At 32.2% G+C, this 11,162-nt stretch overlaps 1 long non-coding RNA gene across 2 annotated transcripts; it reads left to right on the top strand.

The window, feature by feature from the left end:
- Positions 1 to 1,633: 1,633 nt before the first annotated feature.
- Positions 1,634 to 2,843, top strand: LOC149532730 (uncharacterized). Of its 2 annotated transcripts, none has more exons than XR_016358193.1 (3): positions 1,634 to 1,757; positions 2,316 to 2,357; positions 2,698 to 2,843. It is a non-coding gene; the product is annotated as an uncharacterized LOC149532730 (long non-coding RNA). The 2 variants fall into 2 exon arrangements; XR_016358192.1 differs by having other exon boundaries at positions 1,640 to 1,757; positions 2,311 to 2,357.
- Positions 2,844 to 11,162: the final 8,319 nt, after the last annotated feature.

Consider the following 11,162-nt stretch of genomic DNA (forward strand, 5'->3'; position numbering starts at 1 on the left):
TTGGTAGTATTAGCCATTTGAGATTGTCCTTTCCCTGTAGTATCTGCCAAACCACCAGTATTGCCAGCTGTAGAACCATCCACTCCTTTGAAACTTGAGTTACGGGGGCACTAACGCAGTAAATGACCATACTCATGACAAATCCGACAACGGAAAGGGAGAGATTCATAATCTAACTGCTGCACCCAAGAAAAATCCCCCATACAAATTTTCAAAGAATCTGGTAATGGGTTATTCAAATTAATTTCAACACAAATTCTAGCATAAGAAATAACCTTTTTATCGAGGGATTGATGTGCGATCGCAGTCGGCTTCCCCAACAAAGCAGCAATTTGTCGAAGGATGTCTTCACACCAAAATTTCAAGGGAAGACGAGGCAAGCGAACCCAAACTGGCACTATTGAAGGGAGATCCTCAGCAGAATTAAAACCTGAATGCCAAGGTTTGACAAATAACCCCACATGGTTGTAGAAATAAGGGCCTCCTTCAAAAACACGATCCCGATCAGACATGCAAGAGAATACAACAAAAAAATAACTATTCCCCGCCAACATAATCTCCATATCGCCTTCCACCTGCCATGAGCGGCGGATCCATGCCTCAAGAGCGAATAGGAAAATCCGGATTCCAAGAAATTTGCATATCAAAGCATGCTTGGTCCAATAATCAATGTCCTCCATTACAGTCGTTGGAGGAATAACCAGAAAACCCCAATCCAAAAAACAATAAAACCCCAATCCAAAATTGACTAAATGCGCCTGGTAAACTTTTTAAAATTCTATCATTTTATCAATAGTTTTATTAAAATTCTATAATATTTTAAAAGATAATTAGACTGAATTTTTAAATGAAAAAAAAATTAGTTTAACTTATCTATTCAATGTCTTTTATATTATTATATGAGTATTTCTACCATATTTACATCATTATTTTCAATATATTAATTTTAAAAACAAATTAATATACAAAAATTATATTATTCATTTGAAATAAAAAATATTATCTAAAATATATCATTGTTAAGAAATATATATAACAAGTCTCAAAAGTAAAATTTTATAAAAATGTTATAATAATAACAATTTATGAAATATTTTATAATTATAAATAGAAATCTACTTGAAGTAAAATAAAAAATGCACTCTTCAATTTCTCCACGCAGAAGCAACAATTTAGAAAAATAAAAGCGGGAGAAATAATTTTGACCACTTAAACACAACACCTCTTCATAGCGATTTGACTCTCCAAACCAGTTCTGACATATATGATATGCATGTCCTAAATATTTTCTTATCAACGTTTACAATTTGAATTATCATAGTAGCTACTGATATTTCTTTTCGGAGTCGTGATAAAGAAATCTGAAAATGACAAATGAGAAACACAATCAAACGCAATCAACAAAAGTACCTGAGCCAAAACAAAACTGGCAATGCATTGGACTTTGTATCGTAACATATGTTTCTATTTATACCTACCTCATGCAAGTTTTTTCAGAGCAATAGATGATGGATGATCATAAATCAAATCATTTTGTGTAGTTACTACTAAACTGAAAAGCCTATCATCTTTATAGCCCTGCATTCGCCGCCTCTTTCTGCCCTAAAATATCATTACATTTCACTCTCTTTCTTGAAAACCGTTGAATGTGTTATCAAAAGAAGCTATTCCATTCAGTCAAGAAAACTGAGAAAAGTGAGAGTCAGAGGTTTCATAGGTATATTCCTCTTCCATTCTGCTGTTCTCCATTTGCCCAGGTATGAGATGTTTCATTTCATGGTTTTGTTCATCTTCATTTTACATTATGTGTCTTTCTTTTGTTTTGTTTACTGCATATTCTTGACATATGCCACACTAGTCTTAAGTCTATTGTTCTGGTTTCTTTCTTCAATCAATAACACTAATCTTCAATCCCCTGTTCTGATTCATAACTTGATAAAAAATACTCTTAAATCTGTTTCTCCCCTTTCATAACAAAAGCACTTGATCATAAATCCCTTATTTATGTGGAAAGCTTTGAAAATCTTCAATAAAAAGCCACATATCTTAAATCTCTTATTTTCAATCCACTCACTCTTCTCACTTGCACCACATTTAATCATTCTACACCCAATATTTTCACATTAAAATGGTGAAGCCATTCATTAATATGAGTCTGCTGTCATTATTCTACTTTAGTCATTGTGTAAGCTTAAATATGACTTTTCACTGCAAATGCATGCTCTGTTTCATTAGATTTTTTCCATCAATCTCTCTTTAGACTCTAGTTTTCCCTTTTTTATTTAGAGAGTTTTGTTTTTCTTATGGAAGGGTAGAAATGAGGAGATTGACAAGAAACCGTCAAGCATCTGCCACAAGTAAGTTTGCCTACATTTTTATTTGAAGGATACATTCATAAAAAGATTTACATTCATTTCTGAGTCAAGTTTTTTGTTTTTTTAAAATCAAAAATAGTAGTATACTATTTACTTAGTAGTTTGAGTGATAACAAGAAAGTACTCTTGAATCAGAAGGGTATTAATTCCATATCATTTTTTCAAAGACAAGCTTGTTACTATCTTTTAATTGAAGTTAAAAAAATTTTTAAACAAATGATAAGTTTAAAAAGTATATCTAGTAATATGGTAGTTAGATTATCTCAGAATATATATTTTATAGGTATGTGAAATTGTGTTCTTTATAATTTTGTATGAGCAGAGAAGGAAAATATAGAAATCAAGCAAGAAAAATTAGACCAACCAAAACGAGCTAGAGGAAGACCCCCCAGGAAGAAGAGTAACTGTATGGAGCCTGAGATCATTGAATCATCAAGTGTATCTTCAAAGAGACAAGTACATGGAAAGAGGTAAATTAATTTTTTAAATCATGTTTTGAATAAATAAATATAATTTTGCAATGCAAATGACTAATGATATTGTAAAAGAAAATTGATGATGTAGGGAGAATAAGATGTGTTCATGCCCATCAACAATTGATCAAGCTGAATGTGAAGACATCAAGTTTCAATTTCTCAAATTGCAAGAAAATATTGTTAAACTGAATTTACAGATGGTGAGACTACAACGTGAACAAGCTAGGCTTGAGGCTATGTTCAAAAATGGAGTTGAAGTCCAAAGAGAAGTTATAGATCGTGTGAAAAGGTATATATTGGACATCCAATTTCAGCAAATTGTACAAGCAGACGTTATATCTAGAGTAGATAAGAAGATGGGCTTAAATGATGAATAGGAAAGATACATAGATTTTGAAGGTTACAACTGTTACCATACAAATTATGATACAATATTTTGATTTTAAGTGTGCTGAAATTGTATTTAAATTAATTCAAATGTATTTTACATTAGATATCATGCATATGATGTTTATATCCTCTCTTCTAGTTATTATTTTTCATATTAAAAGTGGTCCAAACAAATGTCTGACATATGAAAGACCATATTTCAAGCTATTGTTGAGCAAGATAACTAGCAGTATAAATTGACAATTGACAGACTAGATCTGATTATTTGCTAAAGTTGTACTTAAATAATTAAGGATGTTATATTCATTACATATCAAATTAAAATACACTTCTAAAATTCCACGCCCTTTTCAAAACCTTCTGTTTGAGCATTGAACCTTGTTTGCTGAAAAGGTTGTATAATCATATCATTTTCTGTGCTTATGTTGTTTCAAAACTGTCAAAAAAAAATTGTATCTTAATTTTTATTATTAGTTTCTCTACTGATGCCAAGGATTTCCAGTTTTATGCACTATTTCGGCTTTTCAAATGCGCATGGTGGAACTTTGTATAGTTGACAAAATTCCTTAAAAGTGATGTTACTTTCAAAATTGATTGAGTAGGTTATTATTTGTATGATTTAACTAATAGATTTAATCTTAGATTAAATTCTCCTAAAACATTGCATTTGCCAATTTGAGAGAAAAAAATCATTGATTAGCTGGATCAAATATTTGTATAAACTCTAATCTAAATTCCATCATTGTGCCCTGCAAACCAATTTTTTTGAGCTTAAATTTTATTTTCATCAGATTTTATATGCTCAAATTTGTTCTTGATCAAGCCAAGTTTAGATATTTCTTACAAAAATTGTTCTAATTAAGGATAGTCTTTCTCAAGAAATTGAATAGAAAATTCTTTTTAATAATACACATGATATTACTCCTAATTGAAAGAATGAAAACTAGTGGAAGGAATCATGATCACAAAGAAAAGATTTAAACATTCTTCTCATTTAGATTTGTGCTTATATTTATAGAAGAAAATAATGTGAAGGCATTCAGCATGGAGAAGTCTTAACAAAGTCATGTTAGGTGGTCAATGGGACTAGAATAATATGGGGTGATTAAAAACCAGTAGAGATGTGATGACGGAAGGGGTAGATATATTGATTTTGAATACTGTTCTTAACAATGACCATAGGAAACTTCTCTCCATTATGATAACTCATCTTGCAAGTAAATAGGAACCTTACAATTTGGTACCATTATTTGTATTAGATTATTGCATCTCCGTGAATGAGTTGATGACTTGATATTGGGATGGCTATGGTTTGCTTAAGAAAATCTCTGCAGCACTGGATTTTTTTCCGAAGCAATGATAGTTCATTGTTGAATCCTGTTAGACAAATGATGGTATCATGACAATACAGTTGTTGATTCTTTGTTGTGGAGCCCCATACTCTTCTACGGAATTATCTTGACAGACTAAAGATGTAGATATTTTCAAGTTCTCAGGATAATATCGAGACACGTCAAAACAGAAAAATGAAAAATAGCTAATGATGTTTAACATTTTAAACTATCCTAAGTACATAAAGAATGAAAGTGAAAATAAAGAAGAGTGTACACCATGAAATATGAAATATGAATTTTTCTCATTAATTTTGAAATTGATCGTTGTTGATTAGAGTGCACAACAATATCAATAGTTTATTCTATCTAGTGCTAATATTTAGTGTGATACTTTGTTTTGGTTCTAAGATTATTGCAGTTTGAACTTTTTCAATAGATGATAATTTTTCTCCAAAGTTGAAGCACTTGAAAATTTGTTAGGAAGATATTTTAGTTCAACCAATGTGTTGGTTCTTCAAATTGTTTGTCGAATTCCTATGAGTCTTGTCTACTCAATGCTTGAAAGATTTGATTCTTTACTGCCAACCAAGGTGGGTATACTTATATCTTAACTCTTCAATCTTTTTTTCTTTTTTTTTTAAAATTATTATTATTATTTTATTAGACTGCAAGAATCGGGTGTAGCATGGCCCCCCCTATAAATTGCAGTGCGCCAGGTAAACTTTTTAACGTGATCGATAGCCCTGGTGCGACACGCCCACCGATACCACGGGGATGGGGGAGACTAGAACCCGTGACCAACCCCCTGCAATTGGGAAGATTTAGCCAACCGAGCTAGGGCCCCGCCCTTAACTCTTCAAACTTATTCAAGAATAACTTTTGGCAAATTTCTTCAATGATACTCTTGATATGGCAAGCAGCTCTCAACCAAAAATCAGGATTAGGTGTTTATGGTAAATTTAAAAGATGAATGAAAATAATGGCAATGGCTTAATGTGGTGCAGTAAATAGTTATGCCAGTCATACCTATGAATCAACTTAATCTTAGCAAGAAGAGTCCTTTGTCATTGGGTAAATAGAGTCTAACTCACATAATCAAAGTATCATCAAACTCAAGACAACGTCCACACTATCAACAACAGAGAACTTGAAGAATGTGAACCCTGGCCTAAATGAATTTAATCCCAGTGATGGAGACCAATTAGACAAACATCACATAGCATGTAATATTTGATAATCAAAGATGCATATAAAATTCAATCCATCAAAAATAACATGAATTAAAGAGGACAATAGTGACAATGAGTTATTGAACGCCCAGATATTTAAATTGAGCATCTAAGGAAAGTATCTTTATATTGCTATTTAAAATAAGGAACAACAACAAAAAAATAGTATAGATCGCATAGTATCCTGAGAAAGAAGTTGTACTCTTTGAAGATGGATAGAGGAATGGCTGTGGCAAATCATTTAAACACATTCAATATGGTGATTGCACAATTGACATCTATTGGTGTATCTTTAGTGAAGAAGACGAACTGCATGCTACTACTATGCTCATTGCCTGATTCATGAGGTCATCTTGTGATGGCCATTGGTAGTACTACCACCCAATAAAAAATGGTTGAAGTTGTTGATATCCTTCTATCATCTTCTGAGGTGGCTAAGGAGGCTCTCATCGTTCAAGGCAAAGAGAAGGACAAAAGCAAAAAGGACATGAAGCCTAAATGTTTAGGGAAAAAGACCAAAGCAAAGTGTTGGAACTACAGATAGACTGGTCATATCTGAAAGGATTGCAAAGAGAAGAAGAAGAAGAAGAAGAAGAAGAAGAAAATGGAGACTTCCTCTGATTCCAAGTCTTCTCAGAATGATGATGAAGATGCAAGCAGTGTTGCTTTGGCTAATCGGTCAACTGGTTAGAGTAATTCAATCTTCGTGTGGAAGATTTTTGTCACGATGTCATGTGTGACTCAGCGCCACTAGACAGTGGGAGTTGTTGGCAGTGATGTAGATGCCATACGTGTGTAACTCAACACCACGGTTTAGTGGTAGTTGTTGGCAATGATGAAGTAATTGAGCTTCATTAGTATTGTAGATATTGAAGACGTGATATTCTGATGTTGCAAAAGGATCTCTTCACATTTTCTGAAGTATTGTTTGGTGATGTTAATCTTCATGTGACTGAAGATGTTGACATCTTGAGGGCTCAATGGAGTCTTTGATAAGGGTGTGTTTATGTTTTCATTTAACATGTTATGATATGTTTAAATGGAGCATGTAGTCTCTCTGGTTGAGATTGTTTAGATCATGTTGTCATGTTTATGTTCCCAAGACTATGGTTGGAACTTTGACATGTTGATCTTGGTTTAGTTTCTTTGTTTTGAGTACCTATGTTACCAGGGGACGCGTTTCCACCCCTAAACTTGAAATTTTGGAAACGAGAACAGTTTCGGGGACAGAGGGACGGTAGGGGACGTTTCTCAGACGTCTCCACTTAGAGAAGAAAATAGGAAACACGTACCCAAAACTTCAAAAACTGTCAACGAGTTTCTGAACCACATTGACCGTTTTGGGGACTATTTTTTCGTTTCCTAACGTCCCAGGGACTACGTAAAACGTTTCCTATTAAAATTTATTAAACTCAAAAGAACCATTAAAAAAATGATTTTCCAGTCATCTACAGGCTCGGACTTGTGGAAGTCACTTTTTTTATAAAATATAGTATAAAATGAATGATTAGGGGCGGCTTTCATAGTATCTTTGTTTTCATTCTGAAGCTCAGGATGATAGTGATGGTGATTTTGATATGGATGATTAGGGGCAGCTGCCTTAGTATCTTTTGTTTTCATTTTGACTTTGATGTTTCAGACTTTGGAGTGTTTTGTCTTGACATTATAATATTATATGATCATTGATAGTTGATACATTGATGGAATGATTATATATCAATATGATCATATATATATATATATATATATATATATATATATATATATATATAAAGTAGTCCCCTACCATCCCCTATTTCAGCAAAAAAAAAAAAATTGTCCCAAAAACTTGTTTCCCCATCCCCTTGTCTCGGAAACTTGGGGTAACATAGTTGAGTACGTTGATCATTTCTTGGATACTTAATGATATTGTAATGTTGCATTCGGAGTTGGCATGGATTGATCAGTTGCAGGTGCTTATGAAAACTTAGAGATGGAGATGATTGTGTTATCTCTTGTGATTAGAGATGTGTTTGTTGGAATGGACGGTGCTTGAAGTCTGAGAGGTATTCATTTGATATGGACTGAGGAGAGTGTTCTTAATTGAGTCTCAGTTTGAGACTTGGATATTTTGATAAGTATTCTTATCTTGGTCTGTTATTCAGTAACTTGTGCACTTTGTCAAGTGGGAGATTAAGATGACGAATTGCACCGTACGATGCAAGGAACCTCACCATACGATGACTCCATTGTATCGTAGGTAGAGGTGAGTCATCATATGGTGACACAATGTTGTTTTCTATGTATGGTGGAAGTGAAGTCTGACCATATAGTGGAGGTAAATTTACTGTACAAAAAAATTGTCGTATGCCCTACATCATATGGAGTATGGTGTCCTTGGTGTACTCAATGCATCTTAGTATGGTGAAGCAGTACAACAAAGTTAGTACGAGTGGTTGAGGCTTGAAGGGAGTGTCTAAGGCCATGATGTTGAAGGAAGTGATCCCATGTTGAAGGGAGTTTTGGAGGCTGAAGGAGTGATCTGAGGCTGAAGGGACTATCAACTAGAGGAGTATACGTCAAATGGATGAGTGACCATTTGGACTGTCAAGACTGTTAGAACCTATTTTTGTTGTGTGACAATTAATGCACCTGATTCCATAACAAATTATAGAGTGTATACATGTCTGCGGGATTCGTTGGATTGAATAAGTTGAGGCTGTGAAAGTCAAGTTGATTGTAAAGGCAATTTGAGCCTGTGAGCCTAAAACCAAAGTTTGTTGTATGTAAATTGTTTACTGTACTGTAATACAAAGTTTCTCGAGGGTACAATTTTTGGGTGATGGGTTTTTTCCCGAAGGGGTTTCCACGTTGAATATGGTCTTGTGTGTTTATCTTGTGTGAATATTGTTTTTCAATGTTCTCATTTTTCATGTGCATCTCAATGTTCTAAAGTAGATTTGCAATCTTTTATAGTTCCCCTATAAATTGGCATTTGGAAGGCATTTTCCGCAAGTAGCTTTCCTAACATTGTTCATATGCTTCTCAAAATTTGTTAACATATCAGTTTAAATCCCATGATTCTTTTGTTCTCTCATTTTTCCTAATGAAGGATAAATATTTTTATGGAATTCTTCATTGCTTCACCATTATGTTGGATTATTTTAGTACTTTTTTCAGTATAAGAAACATTAAGTTTAAAAGATTTTTTATGTTCAACTAAACATTTATGAGAAAAAAGATAGTCATGGACCTTACTTTTGGTGTGTGGCTTCATTTTAGGCACTTTTATTTTCAAAATGTTTGGTATAAAAAACAATAAAGCTCCTAAAATGAAGCTACGCCAAAAATTATTTGATCAAAACTAGAGTCCACCTACAGCTATCTTTTTCCAGATGATTTTTTAAAGCAGCTCCCACTAATAAGGTATGTTTTTCTTTTTATAAGGATTGGCATTCATGCTTCTGAATAAGATGATTATTTACAAAAGATTAGTTAATAAAAAGTCTTCTTAGATTAAGAAAATGATGTTTTATTAGATTAAGATATATTTTTAAGGAAATCAATTAAAACAAGTTCAAATATACTATCATAAGAGATTAATTTGTAAAGAGTCTATTTAGATGAATATAATACTTTCCTTTTAGATTAAGATAATATTTTTGAGTAATAATTATAATAATTATAAAAAGTAATTAGAAGATTTTATTGGAATTCTAGTACATTATGAAAAATGACGTTATTAAAAAAGAGTATTTATGTTTCTTGTAGTTTCATTTGTATCATCTAAGTTTGATTCTCTTCATCCAATCAAAAGATAGATCATTATTATCTTATAAAGAACAACAAATTTGAAGTAATAATAATTAATTTAAATTTGTTATTTCATTTGCATCATCTAAGTTTGATTCTCTCCATCTAATTAAAAAAAGATAATTATCATCTTATAAAGACTGAACAAAATTTAAGTACTAATAATTGATTTATTGAATTAGATAGTTGAGGAAAATGAAGCTTTCATCATACCTAAGTTAGATCTATGTCATGTTCTATCAAAAGTCAAGTTAATTAATGAACTTAAACAAATAAGTTGAAGCTCCCTAAATCATACAATAGATTGCTTAGCTAGTCGAAAACACTTTTTGTGTTTTATATATATTCTATATTAAGTATATATTAATAACTTGCGTGCATCATTTGAAAAGAAACAATTAGTACATTAATATATAGTAATTAAATAATTAGTTTCTTAGCTTGTCATCATTATTCTTAATATATCAATTCATCATAGTCTTTATACAACATAACTTTCAAATGTTATATTGTATGAGCAAAAAAGGAAAAGAGGGGAAGTGTCCAATCAAAGTTGGTATTGGCTAAGGCAAAACCTTTAGACCAACCTAAATGACAAAGGGAAAGACCCCTTAGGAAGATCAATTCTACTAAGGAGATTAGATCATCATGTAAATCTAAGAGACAAGTAAGAGAGGAGGTAAGAAAATATTATAAGGCAAACATTTGAAAGATTTTAATGAGAAAAAGACAAATAAAAATAGAAAAATAGAAAATAAACAAAGAAAAAGCATCAAGTTTCCTATCAATAATAAATCCCAAATTAATTTACAGAACAAAATGAAATAAGATGAATGGGTGGGATGAATGCAATAGCCTTCTACTACTTGTAAACAACTCTCATCTGCTGATTTAACAAACCAGGTTCCCTCTTACTCTTATAGCTACCTTCTCTCTTAATCTTACATACATGTTTATCAATATTTATTTTATTTGATTGATTTTGTATGAAAACACATTTGAACGTTATGATGTATAAGGTTCCTCTCAAATATTTGTTTATCAACCCTTATCATTTGTTCCACCGTTCAACGTGTGTATACGCAAACTGTATTTCTTCACAGTCATAATTATATATCATCGAAATCTGAACATATGTGACTGACAAGAATTTTGAAAAACTGTCATTTATTTGCTGTCATGGATATCTGAAATATGGTAAAGTACTTAAGCCCAATGCATTGAACTAAACAATTTCTATTTTTGGATCATCAAACTTGCAGGGTCAATGAAAAGGACTACAGAAAAACACACATTTGGTACGATATTTGAATGAATGAAAAAGACTAGACAAACACACACATTTGGTATGATATTTCAATGAATGAAAATGACTGGATAAAAACACGCATTTGGTACGATATTTGAATGAGTGAAAATGACTGAAGAAAAACACACATTTGATATGATATCTGAAATGTCTATTCAGTCAACGAAAGAGAGGAAAGTGTGAGTTGAGGTTATATTTCATATATTTTTCACTTCCATTTTACTGTTCTATAAATCCATTTGCTGTGAGAAAATAGC

The sequence above is a fragment of the Cupressus sempervirens genome, chromosome 10 (genome assembly GCF_028749045.1).
Source record: "Cupressus sempervirens isolate cs-2001-9-10 chromosome 10, ASM2874904v1, whole genome shotgun sequence".
Taxonomy (NCBI): Eukaryota; Viridiplantae; Streptophyta; class Pinopsida; order Cupressales; family Cupressaceae; genus Cupressus; species Cupressus sempervirens.